This window comes from Myotis myotis, unplaced genomic scaffold, assembly GCF_014108235.1.
Source record: "Myotis myotis isolate mMyoMyo1 unplaced genomic scaffold, mMyoMyo1.p scaffold_m19_p_6, whole genome shotgun sequence".
NCBI lineage: Eukaryota > Metazoa > Chordata > Mammalia > Chiroptera > Vespertilionidae > Myotis > Myotis myotis.
In genome coordinates, this window is record NW_023416368.1 from 34,125,714 (window position 1) to 34,138,887 (window position 13,174).

A 13,174-nucleotide genomic window follows, 5' to 3' on the forward strand; every position below is an offset into this window, starting at 1 on the left:
AGCTGTAAGGTGCCCCGGCTGCTGCTCCTGGCCGGGCCTCTCTTTCCCCATCGCCCCAAGCCCCGCGCTCGTAGCTCCCTGCCAGCATCGGCCTCACCGGCTGGCACGGCCTGCTGGACGGAGGCCTGTAATTTGTGACTCATGGCCCCTCACCAACCGTGGGCCATGCTGAGTCACTTGGGCTTGCCCGTTCTGCCAGGAGTGCCAGGGGCCTGGGCAGTGTGGACCCCACTTCCGACTGCTGGGCAGAGCTGGCTTCAGCTCTGGGAAGGGGCAGTGGTGAGCCCCAGAGGGCCAGCGGGTGTGTGGGGGTGGGAGTGGGGGTGGGGGTGAGGTGGGAGGGGGGCTTTTTGAGAGGCCCTGGAGCCCCAGCCTGTGGTGCTCAGGTCCCTTCGTTCCCTGGGACTTGCTCCCCACGGGCCCTGACTGGCACCTGCCTCACATCCCCAAGGCTGGGGCCACGGATGGTCTGCCATGGTCTCTCAGGAGGGCTTCAGAGTTAGGGTCCCAGGTCACCCAGGGCCAGCCAGGCTGCCAACCGACCTGGGCCCTCCAGCCGCTCCCTCAGCCTCTTTCATTATTTTCTTGTAAATCAGGACAGAAGGGGGAACAGCGAGGAGCGCCTTTTAGTCTTTTTCTGCTTGTCAGATAGGCAAACGATCGGAAGGCCTGGCAACTACCAGCAGTGAAGAAAAGGTAAGGAAGCAGGCATGTCCTATGACAGCGGCAGGGAGCACGGCCCAGCCTGTCTCTGAAGGGCCCCCTGGCAGTGGTTGTTAACATTTAAAAGACAGATGTACTTTCTATACTCATGTTTGACCCAGCAGTACATTTCTGAGAGCATTTTATGTAAAAAAAAAAAAAAAAAAAAAAAAAATGTCCACAACGATACAAAACCAGTTTGCAGTTTCACGTGTTTCTGGAAGCGTACGTGACGGAGACAGTTGCGTCCAGGAATGTTTTCTGCAGCTTTGTTTGCAACTGCAGAAAAGTGGCAACAGCCTCAGTGCCCATCCGCAGGGCGACGGATAAATAAACCCGACTCCACTAGCGAGTGCTCCCAGCTGTTGGAGAAATGAGGTAGGTCCGTATGATCCAGGTCTGCGTGGAAGGAGGTGTGTGATATATTGTAGAGGAAAAACGAGTCACAGGACCATGTGTTTAATATGGCCCTGTTAAACCAGCAAAGCCCTTGCGTGTGTGTGTGTGTGTGTGTGTGTGTGTGTGTACACATAGGGAAAGGTCTGGAAGGAGGTTAGTGGCGATTTTCTCTGGGAAGGGGCTGATAATTGAGATAATGAGAGACTTCTTAATGTATTTATTCCTATATTGTATGATGCTTTTACATGTGCATTTACTTTAAATAAGAAAGAAAAAAAAACAATTAAAAACAAAATAAGCCATTGTCCCTCCCCATCCTGAGGACCGGAACGCATGCATGTGAGACGGGAGATGTGGGCGAGATCTCTCCTGCCTCCCTCTGGGCTGGAGACTTCCCAGGCCCCTTCCTCCCTCAGGGCAAAGCACCCAGTGGGAGCCACAGCTGGGTCTGACTCCCATCCTAACAACTTCCCAGGTCTACCCTCCCTTCTCCCGGTGACTTCCTTGGGGACCTCTCTGCCCCCATTTGTGCTCCCAGAGCCCCCTGCCTGTCTCCTCTGTGGCCCTTCACACTGGTGACCCCCCCTACTCCACCCCCCACCCCCCGCCCCTACCAGCTAGATCTGCACCTTGGGCAGCAACAAGGCAGAATCCTGCCCCTCTCTGCTCTTCCTTTACATGCACAGAGAGGGGCCACATTAAATTTTTGGTGAGTGAGATGAGAATGAATAATATAGGAGCCCTGGCTGGTTTGGCTCAGTGGATAGAGCAATGGCCTGTGGACTAAAGGGTCAGGGGCACATGCCTGGGTCTCGGGCTTGATCCCCAGTAGGGGGTGTACAGGAGGCAGCGTATTGATAATTTTTTCTCATCATTGATGTTTCTATCTCTCTCCCTCTCCCTTCCTCTCTGAAATCAATAAAAACATAAAATAAAATTTAAAAAATAATATAGGAACCATCAGAGGGACTCTGGGTGGGACGGGACCTCTGAGATCACCTGGCCCACTTTCCTACCCAGTGCCCACTGCCCCCTGCTGGACACCTCCAGTGGTGGGCAGCCACTGCGGCTCAGTTCCCTTCCTGAGGGGAGGAGGTGGCGTCCATGGGCTAGTCAGAGGAGGGAGAGTGGCGGAGGCATATTTTCATATGGCAGAAGGGACATTTAAGACTTTGCTGTCAGGGGACACCTGATATGGAAATCCAATAGATTTTTAATTGTTGATCATAAGATTTTTTAATTATTGAAAACAATCTTTGAAAAGTTCATAGATAAAGTTCTTCAGAAACTGGGGCATTCAGGTCAATTTCAAGTCTGCGGTCAGTTCTCAGCGGGCAGTTTAGAGGCTTGACAGGGTGAGGAAGAAAGGCTCCATTTCTCCGGCCAGGAGAGCCCCAAGCTGCTGCCCCTGGTCCCAGCCGGCAGGACCTCATCCAGTTTCAGCAGGTCAGCCCCACCCTAACCACCGTGTCGGCAGCGTAAATTAAGCATTAAAAGCAAACTAATTAGTACTTCAGGGTAGCTTCATTCAGAAAATTACCGCACCAGGGAGGAGGTGTCTCATTTAGGACCGACTTAATTAAAAGACACGCGGTAAGTTCCTGTAATAGATGAAGGCAGCACTTTCCAGAAGCGCCGTAAATGAAATGCTTTACTGTGTATATCAAGTGGTGATTCAATCTTTAATATCAAAATCCCTCAAGAATGCCATTGTCAGCGACAAAGACGGCAGCCCTTGCAACAAAGGGCCTAATTGTCCCCTCCTCCTGTCTCCGGAGCCCACAGGAAGTCATAACTTCTCGGTTGTACTTCATTGTTAATGCCTATGGGGAATGCCAGCTCCAGGAGGAATCCGCCATGCAGACAGAGAACGGGAGAAGCCCTGTTTCGGACTGGCTGACTTGTGGTTTAGAAAATGACCCGTCTCTCCCAAGTGAGGGGGCAGCTGGGCTGGTTGAGTCTCTGCCACAGTGGGTAGCACAGACACCGAGTGACCTGCCCAAATTGTCCAGTGGAGGTTGGAGAGAAGGCCCGGCCATAGGTGTGGGGTGGCCTGGCGCTGCTCCTGCCCTGAGAATGTGGCCCGAGGCAGGCAGGACCGAGTGCCTCCAGCCTGCTCTGTGCCCCTCCTTCCCCACCCCGGCTGCTAGGCTCCCTCCCAGCCCGGCTCCTGGGACTGACTCCACGATGCAGGGCACCCTGAGCACTTCCTCCTACACGGTGGGTGTAGGCCTTCTCCCTAGAACACACGGCTCATGGGAGGAACCTAGAGAACGGCGGGTGGATGGGCCATGGAGCCATCGGTCCACAAGAAATTGACAAAATACAGAACCTCCCAGGCTTGGGGTGGGGTTATTGAGGGGATTTGCGACTAAGTAAGGACCTTCACTGTTTTTTTGGTTAATCCTCACCCGAGGATATTTTCCCATTGATTTTTAGAGAGAGTGGAAGGGAGAGGGAGAGACTGTCAGAGAGACACAGCGATTGGTTGCCTCTGCACTCACCCCGACCAGGGCTGGGGAGCCTGCACCCAAGGTAGGTGCCCTGGACTGGAATCGAACTCAGGGCCCTTCAGTCCGCAGGCCGACTCGGGGCCCTATAAGAGCTGCTTATGGATTCTCAGAATAGACTCTGCATCAGAGCTGATGGGACCATCAGAATTGGCTAGCCAACCCCTTGTCACATAGATGGGGAAACTGAGACCAGGGAGGGTCCTTTGGGCTGGCAGAGTTGGATCAGGCACACCTCCTAGCTGCTGGTCTGGCGCTCCGTCACTATCCAACAGCCCAGGCAGCCACGGGCCCTCCCGGAAGCTGCTCCACGCGAGACTGGGTTCCAGCCTCCTGGGCTCCCTTGACCACATGCCCTCGTGCGAGGCATCATCCACACACTGGATGTGGCATGCGTGCCACACGGCCAGCCCTTGCTGCAGCCGGCTCGCACGCCTTTAAGAACCACCAGCGGCCTCCTCCCCCAGAGGCTGTTTGGCTGGGGAGCGGGTAGGTCTTCACCCACCCGGCTGCTTGCTCCCCCCTCCCCCCCTGACTCCACCACCCACTGGCCCAAAGCAAGTCACCGAAAACCGACATGCTTATTTGACATGTTCCTAATAGTCCACTTAAAGAGTTTGTCGCATCCTTTGAGGCTTTCAAGGAGTTTCTTAAGCTACTGGGCTAGTTCTGTCTTAACTCCAAGTCAACGGTCGCATTTTAGAAGCTTCCAAGGCTGAACAGAAGAACATGAGAGTGAGGGAGTCATTCTCGGGCATAAGGGGCAATAGTAGTGAGGCCTGTAGTGAGGAAAACAGCAGCCCCTTCACACTCTCACTCACGTTCTCTTTCATCTCTCCCTGCCCACAGGAGAGAGGGAGGGACAGTTTCTGGGGGGCTTGGAAGTGTCAATGGGGGCCTCAGCACATCCCCTACAGGGTGCGCTGAAGAACCAAAGGGCTGAATTATTTATTTATTTATTTATTTTTTTAAATAGATTTTATTGATTTTTTTACAGAGAGGAAGGGAGAGAGATAGTTAGAAACATCGATGAGAGAGAAACATCGATCAGCTGCCTCCTGCACATCTCCCACTGGGGATATGCCCTCAACCCAGGTACATGCCCTTGACCGGAATCGAACCTGGGACCTTTCAGTCCGCAGGCCGACGCTCTATCCACTGAGCCAAACCGGTTTCGGCACAAAGGGCTGAATAATTTAAAAGCAAACTGTACAGTCACTGGAAAGCAGAGCCATTAGTTTCTCTGGGAAGGGAAGGTGTTCCAAAGCCGGAAACAGCGGACAATGTTATAAAAGAGAAGGTGGCAGGTGTGACACATCTAAATTTCCACATGGAAAACACAACACAATTGAATAAAAACAGGCCTCAAGAGCTTTAGAAATGCATGCACCATTGGAGCCAGTAATTCAGTTTCTGGGGCGTTGTTGCTGGTGAACAGCCTTTGAACATGGAGTTGGGTTATGCATAGAGTTGTTTTTGCAGAATTATTTATGACAGTGAAATAAAAACCCAGGAAACAACCTAAATTGGTAGTGATTGAGAAGTGGTTAAATCCATTTACAAGACTGTCAGGAAGTCACTTTACATGCTGTTTCTAGAAATGTTCACTGAGAGGCAGGGATGTAGCGTTAGCACTGAGGCTTGTGGCCCGCCAGGCCTGGTTAGACACCCAGCGCCACCTGTACAACCTTGGGATTGTCTCTCTAAACCTTAGCTTATACCTCTGTAAGGCAGGGGTGATAATAGTACCCCTTCTCATAGGATCATGGTGAGCATGAGGTAACATATATAAAGTACGCAGCACCAATCCCTCCCTTGTCACGTACATATTCTGATCATTATTACTTTTGCATACCATAGAAAAATTACCTACACATTCATTCATTAATACAGCTATATTTATTGGGGTCTTATTTGTGCCAAGTACCAGAGCTCCAGCAGTAAATAAATTAATGCCCAATGAAAAACAAACAAACAAAACAGACGGTATGTATACAGCCCAAGCACAGCTATGTTAAAAATAAAAGTAAAAATAAAAATAAAAGGCTGCCTGGGATTAAAAAGACTAGAAGGACTAGGCCAAGATGTTAGCTGTGACTGTCGTTGGGTAGGTGGTGAGGCCATTGGGTGGTCTGCCCTCATGCCCCCATTTTCTGTAACGAGTGTGAACTTCTTTTATGAGTAGCAGTGAAGTTTCTATGTATTTAAAAACGTCAGAGAAGCCGGGCCGGTGTGGCTCACTGGTTGAGCATCAGCCTATGAACTAGGAGGTCACAGTTGGATTCCCGGTCAGGACACATGCCCAGGTTGTGGGCTCCATCCCCAGTAGGGGGCGTGCAGGAGGCAGCCGATCCATTATTCTCTCTCATCATTGATGTTTCTATCTCTCCCTCTCCCTTCCTCTCTGAAATCAATAAAAAATATATTAAAAAAATAAAAAGTCAGAGGAAAAGGATGGTGGGTGTTGATTAGCCTTATATCATCCCAGATCATGCTGTGAGGCGGCAGCTGTGAAAAGCGGGGCGCTGTGGCAGGGTGCAGTCTCTGAGACGCCCGCACGGGTCCCCTCCCCTTCCACCCAGCCCCACCCCCACAGGGAGCAACGCCACCACGTGCAGAGGTGCCTCCCTGTGTCCACGTGGCACAGGACACAGATCAAACAGGAAACAGAAAGGCAGAAAGGAAATACCCCCTGGTCGTAGCTGGTGCTGGGTCTGCAGCACCGCGTGGGGAGCTGCTTCTTGGCCGTGACAGCGAGGAGGCAGCCTCCGTGGAGGGCGGGCGGCAGCCCTGCTGGTCCCGAGTGTCCTCCTGTGGGGATGGATGGAGGCCCATGGCCTGGAGGTGGGCGAGTGTCCTCTGTGGGGATGGATGGAGGCCCACGGCCTGGAGGGTGGACGTGGCCTGAAGGTGGGTGAGAGCATCCCTTCCCCCTCCAGCAAGCACATGGTGGCCCTTCATCATCACCCCACTTCCCAGATGAGAAGACCGAGGCCACCAGGGACGTGAAGCCACAGGCCAGGGTGACCCCCTAGCAGGTGGTCGCAGCTGGGCCGAAAAGCAAACCAGGTGCTACCGACCACCCTGGATGCAGCGTATTTTAGGAGAGCAGCTCCAGTTCGGGAGAGGCCTCCTTTTCCTCTGTCCTGGGGTGTTGCCCAAAGGGACCCAGAACTGGGGGCGGGGGGGGGGGGGGGGGGTGTCTGGAGCCCGAGTTCTGGCCTTCCCTCAACCCCTTTAGACCTCAGGTTGGTCCTTCCACTTCTGAGTGTGTCAGGCAGAATAATGCTCCCCCTCATCCTGATCCCTGGAACCTGTGAGCAAGTTCCCTTCCAAGGCCAGAGGGACTTCCCAGATGTGGTTAGTTAAGGATCTGGCTTATCCAGGTGGGGCCAAAGTCATCCTGAGGGTCCCTCATGAGGGAGGCAGGAGAGTTAGTCAGAAGAGCTATGGCAACGGAGCAGAGGTCCGTGGGCGACCGGGAGACACCACGCTGCTGGTGTGGAAGAGGGAGGATGAGGTCATGAGCCAAGGAACCCTGGGAGCTTCTAGAAGCTGGAAAAGACGAGGAAATGATTCCTCCTTGAGCCCCCAGAACAGAGGTTCTCAACCTGTGGGTCGCAACCCCTTTGGGGGCCGCCTAAGACTATCGGAAAACACACATATAATTACATATTGTTTTTGTGATTAATCACTATGCTTTAATTATGTTCAATTTGTAACAATGAAATTGGGGGCCACCACAACATGAGGAGCTGTATTAAAGGGTCGCGGCATTAGGAAGAGAACCGCTGGTCTAGAGTCTAGAACAGTGATGGCGAACCTTTTGAGCTTGGCGTGTCAGCATTTTGAAAAACCCTAACTTAACTCTGGTGCCGTGTCACATATAGAAATTTTTTGATATTTGCAACCATAGTAAAACAAAGAGTTATATTTTTGATATTTATTTTATATATTTAAATGCCATTTAACAAAGAAAAATCAACCAAGAAAATGAGTTCACGTGTCACCTCTGACACGTGTGTCATAGGTTCGCCATCACTGAGCTAGAAGGAATGCAGCCCAGCTGACACTTCGTTCAGGACGTCTGACCTCCAGAACCGTAAGGTAGTAAATGTGTGTTGTTTTGTCACTGAAGTTGTGGTAAATTGTTATAGCAGCAACAGGAAACGAATATACTGGGCTTCAGCTGTCCCCTCTGTAAACAAGTGGGCAGCTGGCCAGGTGGGCCCTGCACGCTGTGCTTTCTCAACAGGTGTTGCAGGTCTAGGCCAGCAGGGCCTGGAGTCGCTTTGACTGATTTTATGGACTTTCTTTGGGAATCTAGCACGTAGCTTTGTCTCCTATGGCCGTGGGCGGTTTAGTCTGCGATGAGGTTGAAGGAAAAGAAGGCAGCTTTGCAGGGTGGGCCTCGCTGGGGGTTTGTGGACCTCTGGGCTGGGCCTTGTCTTGGGACCAATCCCCTAAAAGGCCACAACTGCCTCTGGGTCTCTTAGAATTGCAGCCTCTGCCCAGGCCTTCCCTCCCCAGAATGGCCAGGGTTGAGGATGCCCTGCAGGGCGAAGGGCTCCATGCAGACTCTGAACTCCACACGGCCCCATCCTCTTCTGCGTTCTCAGCACTGGCCCAGAGACTTCCAGGGAGCAGCTGCTCAAGAAATGTGTGTTGATTGAATGAATGATTCAATGACACACAGACACACGGCTGAGCACATCACACAGCCATTTCTGTACCGAGACACCTACCTCGACAGGCACCTGCCTACGAGTTCACACACACAAACACACGCACACAGGCCTGGGCACGGACACAGTGAGCACAGGCACGTGCTGCCCAGCCCCTATTTTGGAGGAAGGAGGACACTTCTGTCCCATCATGAGAGCCGAGATGCCGGCGAGGGCAGCAGATCTGGGAGGATTTTATGAATCTACTGGCAGCAGGGGCTTCCCAACAGGAAGGACGGGGCAGATCTCCCGCTGATAGGCGGTGGGAGGCAGGTGCTGGCTGCCGTTGGTGGGCACGCGCACCTGCAGTGCCAGGAGCCAGCGCAGGTGTCTGAGTCCGCTCCCCCTCGAGGGGAAATGAGCCTCTGGCGTTTGCACCCCAATCGCAAGTCACCCTGGATCTTGGGGGAGGCCCTACTCTGGGGCAGTTATCCTAGAAATGAGGACGTGTAAGCTAAAAATGCCGCTGGTAAAAAGGTAAGGGAGGTATGGAGGGTACCGAGCAAGAAAGGACCCCTGCTCTCCGAAAGGCTTGGTTTGAGTGTGCCATTGAGGGCGCCATTGAGTCTAATCCAGTGGTTCTCAACCTTCCTAATGCCGCGACCCTTTAATACAGTTCCTCATGTTGTGGTGACCCCCCAATTTCATTGTTACAAATTGAACATAATTAAAGCATAGTGATTAATCACAAAAACAATATGTAATTATGTGTTTTCCAATAGTCTTAGGCGACCCCTGTGAAAGGGTCGTTTGACCCCCAAAGGGGTCGCGACCTCCAGGTTGAGAACGGCTGGCTAATCCCTTCCAAGGGTGCTTTTCCCTAAATGCCCACGAGGGGGCTCTACTGAGCCGAATCCCTTACTAGGGTGCTGTTCTCTAAATGCCACAAGAGGGCGCTATTGAGCATAATTCCCTTACGAGGGTACTATTCTGCCCCTTGCCAGCTGGTGACCTTGGGCTGGTTCATTAGTGTCGCTGCATCTCTGGAATGGGCTGGTGAAGGTACCTACTTATCAGGGTTGGAGGGAGGATCGGATGAGAGAATGAAAGTGAAGTGCTCAGCTCATTGTCCAAAGATATAAGCAAAAATTGGGAGCGTAAGATACTGGAAGCCCTTGGTCCAAAGTCTGCTTAACACATCCTAGGCCAGAATAACCAGGAGGAGGTGGGAAGTCCTCTCCGGCCACCTCCTACCGGTCAGCCACACAGTCTAGAATCCTCTTCTGTGTTCCCAGCGCGGCCCAGTGACGCCCAGGGAGCAGCAGGCCCCTGCTGACCCGGTGCTGACTTGCAGGGTGAACCTGAGTACATTTCTCCCCGCCTGTCTGACCCCAGCTGCTTCATGCTCTCCAGCCTGGAGAGTTGTGAAGCTCCAATGAGACTGTGCATCTAAAGCTACTAGAGGTGAGGAACCCTCACTTGGCCAGCAGCACCTCTGGCATCCCTGGTTCAATATGGATGACACTGTGCTGCAGGCCAGCGGATCCACCCTTCATCCTTGAGCCTCTCACCACTTCCTCCTGCATCTCTCACGTTTGGCTCCCATATGGTCACTGAGGCTGTTGCCCGGGTCCAACAGCACCAGCTGGGCGTCTGGGGTCAGTCGTCAGATGCTCCCATTTCCTCATCCCAACCCAGGAAAAGCCTAGGCAGGGCCCCCACCCAGCATGTCATGTCTCCTATGGCTCACATACCCTGCGTGTTGAGAGGGGAGCCCCAGATGCCTGGAGCATCCTGGTTTCTGCCCTACTGTGTGCTCCTTCCTGGAGGTGGGGAGCCCGGTTTCATCAGGAAGCGTAAGTCCAACAGGCAGGTGAGACAGAGCCTGGACAACCCCCGTGATAGTACCCAGTGCCAAGTGGGTCCCCGTGATCTCACCTGCTGGCCGGGAGCTCCCATGGGGCAGGGCCCAGGTCTGTTTCACCTTGTCCTGGGCACCCATCTGGGACCTGGGGGCAAAAGGGATGCTGAGAGAGAGGATACGTAGGGACTGCGGTCCCGAGTCACGGGGCTTGGTTTCCATTGCTGTGCCATCTCCCCACCCTCCATGCTGGGGGAGGAGGGCGTCTGCAAGTCCACGCTGCCCAGTGAGTGTGGGGTGCCAGGGCCGGGGCCCGCTGTGCGCGGTCTGACCCCGGCCACCAGCGCCGGGGCCGTGGCGGCCTCGTTTCCGAGCGCACCACACCCTCCCTTGACTCATTCTGAGACAGCGTTGCCGCGAGGGTTTCTGGCCTCTGAATTCACCTTTGGTTTGGTTTCTGCTCGGGCAGCTCAGAGCAGTTTTGTTTTTAAGTGCAAACCCACAGAGCTGCTTTCCCCTTTCTCTGATCCCCCAAAACAAACAAAGGATGTTGGTCTGCATTTTGGTTTGTTTTGAAGTTGAGAGGAAAGTGAGGGAAACGGGTCACCTCAGAAGCTTCGAGGGTGGCCAGGCCGGTCAGGGAGCGTGGGGGCCTCTGGGAGGGGCGGGTGGCGGTGAGGGTGGCGCCTCGCTCCCTCGCTCCCTCGGGGGACAGGCCACCAGCCACGCTGGGTGGGCCCTGCTCTCATGGAGTTCACTCTTCTTCAACAGGGAGGCCTCTGGGGGCCAGGGCAAGGCCCTGCACGGAAGGGGGGGGGGGGGGGGGGCAGCCGCCTGGGTCAGAGGCATGGCTCTGAGCCTCCTCGCTGTGTGGCCTCAGGCAGAGCCTACCCCTCTCTGAGCTCCTCCCTAGTGAAACGAGGCCGGGGCTCTGTTCCACCCTGTCTCTGCCTCTCCGCTGGCCGCGGGTTGGGGAGGCCACGCTGACTTCCAGGGCCGCCCTGAGCAGCTAGACCTGGGTCCATGGGGAAAGCACTTCGCATCTTGCTGGGCCTTTGGCTCTCAGGCCTGGTGTCCCCAAGCCCCACCTGTCCTCCTCCATCTGCCCTCTGGTCAGGGAGAGGCCCCACGGTGCCAGGTTCCATGACCTGGGACGCCCACGCCCCCGGGCCTGTGGCCCTCTCCTGTGTCATGCGTGTACCTGAAGCAGAAAAGATTAGTCCAGGAACTCTGAGCCTGCAGGCAGAGGCCTCCTGCCCGACACCTTCCAGGGAAAGCAGCCGCCTGCAAGGTGCGCTCCTTCGCACGCGAGCCTGCAGGTGCCCAGAGCTGTCCAGGGGGAAGCCGGGGGCCAGCCCTGGAAGCACCAAGGGAAGGGCTGTGCCCGTCAGGACTGTGACAGTGGGATGAGCAGACACTGGATCTTAACATTTTTAATTTCTTTATTAAAGTCCATCTGTTTGACAGTTCTTAGTCATTTCTACGTGTAATCTTTCTAGTGAAAGCTACGCTCTCTCCGTGGGGGAAGGGATGCGCACGCAGAATGCTGCAGGTTAAAGGGGCCCAGGGATGCTAAACTCCCGGGGAGTCGAGGTAGTTCGGCACTATTGGTAACTGGGCTTTTCTTCCCAGGGCGTCTTGGGAGATGCGGAACCAGAACTCCCCTAAGCTGCCAGGGCGGCCTGCTTAGAGGCGTGCGTCTTGGCTGCCAAAAGGGAGGTAGCTTTCCTGTGGACCCAGGGAACGGAGGCCCCACCCCTGGGCCCCGGGGGAGCCTCTTTGGTGCAGGAGCTCCTGCACCTGAAGGGGGCGGCCGGCACCCCTCTTGTTTTCTTAGTTGACCGGATCATTGGTGCATGGGGATGTGCTGTGTGTGGTGGGGTGGGGGGTGGGGTGGTACTGCTTCTGGGACCCCCTGCACCCTACTAAGGGCCGCCTAGGTTCCAACCAGGAGCAGCTGAGGAATGGGGGAAACGTCTTTTGTCCGACATCCACATCCTAAACCCCGCTTCGGCCAGGACTGCTCCCCAGTTCTGAGGACGCTGCTTCCTCCCAGAGCTGCGGGACAGCCCCTGTGCTCCTTTGGTCAGTTTCTAGCGCCACCTGGCGGGCAATTCTCTAGTAGCAATGGGGTCTTCGTCTGGCCACAGAGGGTTCTCCGCTCCAGCTGGGCGGCGCCTGTAGCATTTCACATTACTGATACCTGGAAGTCACCTCTGACCCATTAAATCACCCTCTGGGGTGTGTGTGGGTGGGTGGGGGAGCAGAAGCAGTGTTCTTAGAGCTCTCCAGGTGATGCCTACGTGGACCCAGGTTGCAAAGCACTGCAGCACCGATAGCTGGTACCCTCGTCCTTTGCCAAACAGCAAAGAATGGTGGGCGGGGAGGAGAAATCCCAGACGCTTTCTGCAGAGACGCTTCGCTGCCTTGAGTGCACCCGCTCAGGCGCTCTGAGCACCCAGAGGCATGCAGGTCGGCGAGTCATAGCCATGACCCTGCAGAATGTCCTAAGTAAAGAATGGGTCTGTGATTGGGCCTTTCTGTGAGTGTCTGCGGACATTTCCTTGCGGCCACAGGTATCCTATGGGCATTTGCTGATTTTGTGTCTCATCTCAGTGATAATGTTCAGAAGGCAGCATGGACGCCTCTCGCATTACTGGAGGGCTGTTGACGGGCTCTCTCTCTCCCAAGGTTTTGGTGTCCAAGGTCGTTCTGCGCCTTAGTGATGCCGAGCAGAACCACTTCCATTGTTACGGGCTAATTAGCAGAGGGTGAAGGGCTTAGCTGGTGAAGGATGTGTTTGAACCAGGCAAAAGCTCAGAGAACATTCCAGAACATTTTACAAATGAAGGTTTTATAGCAGCTCGAACTAAGAAAGGGCTTAGGAGAACTGAGTCATCTCTTCATCTTTGCAAAACAACACGGTAGTTATTCCGAACTCGTAGCCTCTGCCCCCGTGCAGTCCCACACACATTCACATTGTGAGCGCTGTTTGGGGAGGGGCGGGCAAGGAGGAGTCGTTGCCATGTGGGCAAGAA